Source organism: Lygodium microphyllum, chromosome 21 (genome assembly GCF_053477565.2).
Source record: "Lygodium microphyllum isolate KBCC chromosome 21, Lygodium_microphyllum_v1.1.10, whole genome shotgun sequence".
Classification (NCBI taxonomy): Eukaryota; Viridiplantae; Streptophyta; class Polypodiopsida; order Schizaeales; family Lygodiaceae; genus Lygodium; species Lygodium microphyllum.
The window spans coordinates 98372025-98378121 of NC_141155.1; the positions used below are offsets into that span (position 1 = coordinate 98372025).

At 42.0% G+C, this 6097-nt stretch overlaps 1 pseudogene; it reads right to left on the reverse strand.

The window, feature by feature from the left end:
- Nucleotides 1-355: 355 nt before the first annotated feature.
- Nucleotides 356-5815, reverse strand: LOC148018341 (uncharacterized; annotated as a pseudogene).
- Between the last annotated feature and the right edge of the window lie 282 nt (nt 5816-6097).

Genomic DNA, 6097 nt, shown 5'->3' on the forward strand with positions numbered 1-6097 from the left:
ATTCCCATTCCACCGACTACCCAATTGCAATAATTCTTGCATGGATTGGATTTCAATATTCAAGTACAATTGAGCCGTGTGGCTTTGGATTATATAGACACCGCCATCATGCGGGCAGAAGGAGTAGAGTCACAATTACAAATGGCCTACTCATCTCGAATAAATCTTAATGTGGGTCTAGTACTTGGAGGCAATTTACCATTAATAAATGGAAGTTAAGGGATGCCTATGAATAACCCTAATGGGAGAGGAAGCATGGTTCAAAATGTATATTTGCCCCCAACTCCTCCCAGTGTAACTATGCCTATGGCCAGTTAATTGGCTCCACCAAATGTTGGAGGCCAAGCTTCGAACCCTAATGTTGTCCCTGTGAATCAACAACCAATGCCCAATCAAATTGTTAGGCCAATGGAACAAAGGATAGACGATCAAGGCTATGAGTCGAGTGCATCTAATGTCCTTGGTGAAGTTAAGGATATGATGAAGCACTACACTGACATGATTTTTGAACAATATCGGCAAATAGCTGTTGACGTCAATTTCTTGAAGAAGCAACAGAATTTGATAGGGAGTCGACGTCCTGAAGAGGGTGGTCCCTCAAGATTCAGCTGTAAGTGGTGTGGTGGACAACATTTCCCTAGAAACTGTCCAAATGTTAAATGTGATATTTGTGGGAAGTCGGGCCACTTAGTCGCTACTTGTTGGAGTAAGATTAGTTCCCTCCAACAATGGAGTAAATAGCCAAGTCCAGTCAATCATAGAGCACAAGGTAGTAATATCAAGCAAAAGGATGGACCAAGATAAATATTGCAAAGGGGAAATACCACTATAGAGGAGTTGCCACAAGGCAATGGAGTCAGCCTTATCAAGGCTGTACGCATCAATGGCGCTGAAACCTCTAACCTATGAGCCGTGACAAGAGGCCAAACGGCTAAAGAGGGTGATAAAGATAATGCAAAACTGGTTGAGGAAAACCCTAAGCAAGGAGATAAGGGGATGCAAGTCCTGAATACTGGCGTGGAAGGTTGACTTCTAAGGCCTGTTGACAAAAAAGTCGATCCTAAGAAGGATGAGGACGTGCCAAGAAAGAAGGCAAGAGCTAAAAGAGAAGCACCAAAGCTGGTTCCGAGACCAAAAGAAAGAATGGTTTGGTGAGAAAAGAGAGATGTGGCTACCTATCATGATTTTGATCTAGCAAGTTCTCTTTGCAAAGTCAAACTAGATGTAAACCTCTTACAATTGATTAAATTATCTCCAGGAGTACGCAACACTACAACACAATGCCGCCATACACGCGTCCATTACACGCGAAAAGTTACGGGCGCGTGTATGGTCGTTTATACTCACAGCAATATCGGGCGCGTGTACACATGCATGTAACAGCGCGTGTATAATTGCATGTGAGGGCGCGTGTATTTGCGCGTAAAAACTGTCATAATACATGCTCTGTTACACGCGACACAGAGCCTAACTACAGAAATCCATTTCTTTTCAAAACAAAAAACCATTAAGTTTTAAAAATGTCATTGTGCATTGCAGTGTTTACAAACCATTACAAAATCCCACTACATGCACTTACAACAACGTAATATATTGAAAAATATATCTTCATATGGTTATTGAAAGACAAAGTATACAATAGAAATGTCATGAATTTGGAACAATACAGTGATGGATTGGTTAGGGTTCGATCTCATCTTCAATAAGATCCATCCTTGCCAAACGATCAACATCAATATCCATTTGATCAATTTGTAAGGCTACGATTAAATTTATTCTACTATCGCTATTTTGCCCATTGATAATGGTACCGATGCCTTGATCATTCTCATCATCATCACCATCATCCTCAATGGAAGGGTCATCCTCATGATCGTGAGAAATGGCACGCTCATCCTCATTATCATGATCATCTACATTGGCATGTTCAACATCATCTTCTTTGCGGCTTGCCACATCCTCCATATGCTCCATATCAGTGAATGTATTATACATTACTTTGGAACGTGGTGCAATAGGGATGACATACCACCATTTACTGTCATGCACCATTGGCAGATAGATAACCTGCTCAAATACACATAATTCATTAATTAATTAGCATATCAAAAGTCAAGGGGTGCGCGAGCTTAGATATATATGTACATGAAACACATTTGTAAAAAAATGCATACCTGCTCACATTGTTGTGGCAATACGAGCCTATCTTTCTTTGTTTGCCAAAACTTTGTAGAGTCAATAGTTACATAGCCACTTGCATGGCGTTTTATCGTTGCGTTAGGCCCTTTTTCCACCACGTTCATTTGCCATTTGACATCCAAAACATACACAAAGAAGCGGCGAAAGTCAAGTCTGTATATGTCTTGGATTGTGCCACAATAATCATCAATTTTTCCATTGGCTCCCTCAAAGCTACTAATGACACCGCAATCTTGTGTATTCCTCTTTTCATCTATTCTTTGTGTTCGAAAATGCTTGCCTTCACACCATATAGCATTGAACATAGTGCACTGGACCAAAATATAAGCAATATCTATGTAAGCAATTAATGTGAATAAATATGAAAAGCCAATCACTTACAAAGAATGCAAATTTACATTTGTTCTATGTACCTTTAACATGCATCCTCGTGCATACTCCCATTCTTCCACCGTGATATGCAGCCCCTCATCTCTCTCTGCTCTCTCCATTTCCTCATGCAACCAATCAACATGAATATCATTCGGAAGTGTTGCTAGATGCTTAGGGTACGCCTTACGAGAGCCATGTTGCCTCCGAAAGAGAGCTCTGTCTGCTTGCCTTTTTGTCTTTGCATCCTCGTATCTTGTAACCCATCTGCTCATCACATCACTATTAAGGATGCAAGTGAAATTAAGATCATCAATCAATGTTCTCTCAATTACTTTGCTCTGTCCTTTTCCTTGAGGCACAATAGACGTCATCCTCAAGTCCTCTTCATTGCTCCATAGTCGCGGCAAAGAGCTATCCACCTGATCAAGAAATTCTGATATATATACAAGAGACTCTTGTATCAACCAACCCTCAGCCATGCTTCCTTCGGGCCTTGCACTTTGCCTCACAAAGTCTTTTAAGGTCTTCATGAAGCGCTCTAGGAAGAACATCCAACGGGCATGCACAGTGCCACATAAAGCAATTTCATCCACTAAATGCACAATGAGATGTAGTTGACTTGTGAGAATGGTTCGCGGAAAAGTCTCCTCTACCATACAAACCACCTCCACTGCCATAACACGCGCATCATCCAATGTGGCTGGATCAATTGCTTTGGAACTAACATATCTGAAAAATAAATGCACAGTACGTTATACCTCATGCACATTCATTTTGCAAGGTATAATGAAGGGTGATCTTACATGGGATTTACATACCTCACAAGCTCGCCCATCTTATAAATACATCTTTTCAAACTCCTGTCTGCACAATGGTCGATGCTAGTAGGTAGTATGAACTGCGCACATAAGAGCACAAATATATTTGAATTAGGGCATTACAAAATTTAATTTCAACCTACAATAATTGGAAAACACTTACTTGGAGCATCTTGTGCCAATCGTGGGACTTCAACCCATGTAGTTGCTCAACCCCTCTTTTCTTAGTGGTTGTAAACGCTCCCTTCAACGATCTCATGCATCCAGTGGGAGTACGCAAAGTGGTGATGGCTTGCTTTACCTGCTTCTCCTCCTTCTTTGATATAATCCAGGGAGCAGGCGGAAGACGAACGTGCCCACCCTCCTCTCGTGGCCAAGCTTGACGCATACGTCCTGCGACCTGCAAGTCCTCCCGTACGCTAACATTGTCTCTTTTACCAATAACATGTTCCCAAATACTAGATCCCACATTCTTGAAGATGTGCATGGGATCAAGAAGATGGTTGATCTTGAGATGGGTCCAATATGGTAGCCGGAAAAAAATGGAGTACCTACACAAGGGATTGCAGACTGTCATCTTTATTCAACTTTAGAGACTACACAAAACAAGATTGGAAACAATGGAGATGTACCTGTTCATGCCATCTGGAGGAAGAACATTTGAAGACTCCCAAATACGCTTCCAATCTTTTGCACGAAGTGTCTGTGGATGAATGTTCCTCTTACTAGGAGCATATTTAGGGTGATCTGATGGGAGAAATCGATGATGATTATCGAATATGGTCTTACACAAACCATCAGCATACTCATGTACCAATGAAGGGCCACATATAGGACATGCATGTTTACCCGATGTCCTCAAACCTGTTAAAATAAAAAAAAAGTTAGAATAATAAAGTCAATAGTTATAATTGATATAGCTAGTAGTATTAGAGTCGGGAGGTAGTTAGAATTCTTACCAGAACAATCGCTTTATCCTGGAAAGTCATGCATTGTCCACATCAACACTGCTTTTAAGTCGAAGTGTCGAGAGGAGGGAGGCCTACTAATGTCCACTACCGCAACACCTCTCCATAGTTCCTCCAACTCATCAATCAACGGTTCAAGATAAACATCCATATGCTTGACTTTATGTTTCCCTGGAATCAGAAGGGATAACATAAGATGTCCCTTCTTGATCGCCATTGATGGTGGAAGGTTGTAATTCACCAACACAACCGGCCACACGCTGTATGCGGTGCTCTTGAAACCAAACGGATTCACTCCATCCATACCTAGGCCAAGTCTCAAGTTTCTGGGCTCTGTTTTAAAGCTGGGCCACTCATCTTCAATATGCTTCCAAGCAGGAGTGTCTGCAGGAATTCTCCACATGCCATCATCCGATCGATGCGAGGAATGCCATGACATGAGCTCTGCTATGGATTTGCACTTGAACATGTGTTTGATGCGAGGAATTATAGGAAAGTGTCGCAAGACTTTACGAGGTACATCAAAACTCTTCACATCTGTTCTATACCTTGCTTCACCACAAGTGGGACACTGTCGAGCCTCCTTATGCGTCCCACGAAAGAGAATGCAATCATTGATGCATGCATGTATGCGATCATAATCCAATCCTCCAAGAGATGTCACATAGCGCCTCGCTTTGTCTCTTGAGGTGGGTAGTCTATTCCCCTTTGGAAGCGTGTTCGATAATAGCCTGCATCCAATATCATCAATTAGCCCATAACCCTAAACCCTATACTGTAAACCAAAAACCACTAACTCAAATTTGCAAGTTACAATGCTCACTTCAATAATGCGTCAAGACTTGCATTGCTCCATCCATAAACTGTTTGTATATTGAGCAGTTCAAGTGAAGCACGTAAAATAGAGAATGTGCACCCTTCAAAAACCGGTGTCGATGAAGCGTTGTAGAGATGCTCTTGTTCCATATCATTGTCGTCCACACCTTTGCGATCATCCCTAAAAAGATTCCGTACCATGTCATCAAACACTTCCTCTTCCACAACTTCGTGGGGTGCAGGGCTATTGTCATCCCTTTCCCACTCATCTCCGACAAGAGATCCTGAAGCTCCAGCATCATCTCGTCGACGCTTTGCATGCTCTCGCCGTGCGTATGGCACCATGTTAGGGTGTGGTACTGCATCCTGCTTCAATCACAGTATATATATTACAACGCGCTCCATTAATTTGCACACCATGAGTTATTTTAATACTTTCAATTCACATCTTCTCACATCTAAACCTGTTTGAATCCATTCTCCATACATCGAGATGTGATTCAATGTAATTCGACGCGCTCGTACAATGCACCCTTGACATCGATTACACGTACACTTGATCCTTTGTGCCAGCCACACGTCGCGATCACGATGACGCATTGTCTCATCCTCACCAGAACTGCTTGAAGAGGATGATGACATGCTATGTCCAAAATAACCAATACAGAAGTAGGATCAGTTTTTAGTGAAATCATACACATCCTATGCACAAAACAATGGATACACAAGAATAATCAGTTTTTAAAAAAAGTATAAACAGTCTCTGTGTCGCGTGTACAGGCGCGTCTACAATGTGTTCTGCTGCGCTTTTACACGCGCTTTTACACGCGTGCTTTTCGCGTTTACCTGCCGCGCGCGTCGCTTTCTTTCTTTTAAAAGCGCGCCCTCTTTCAAAACACTTCTTCTTTCTGCGCCCGCTTTCTT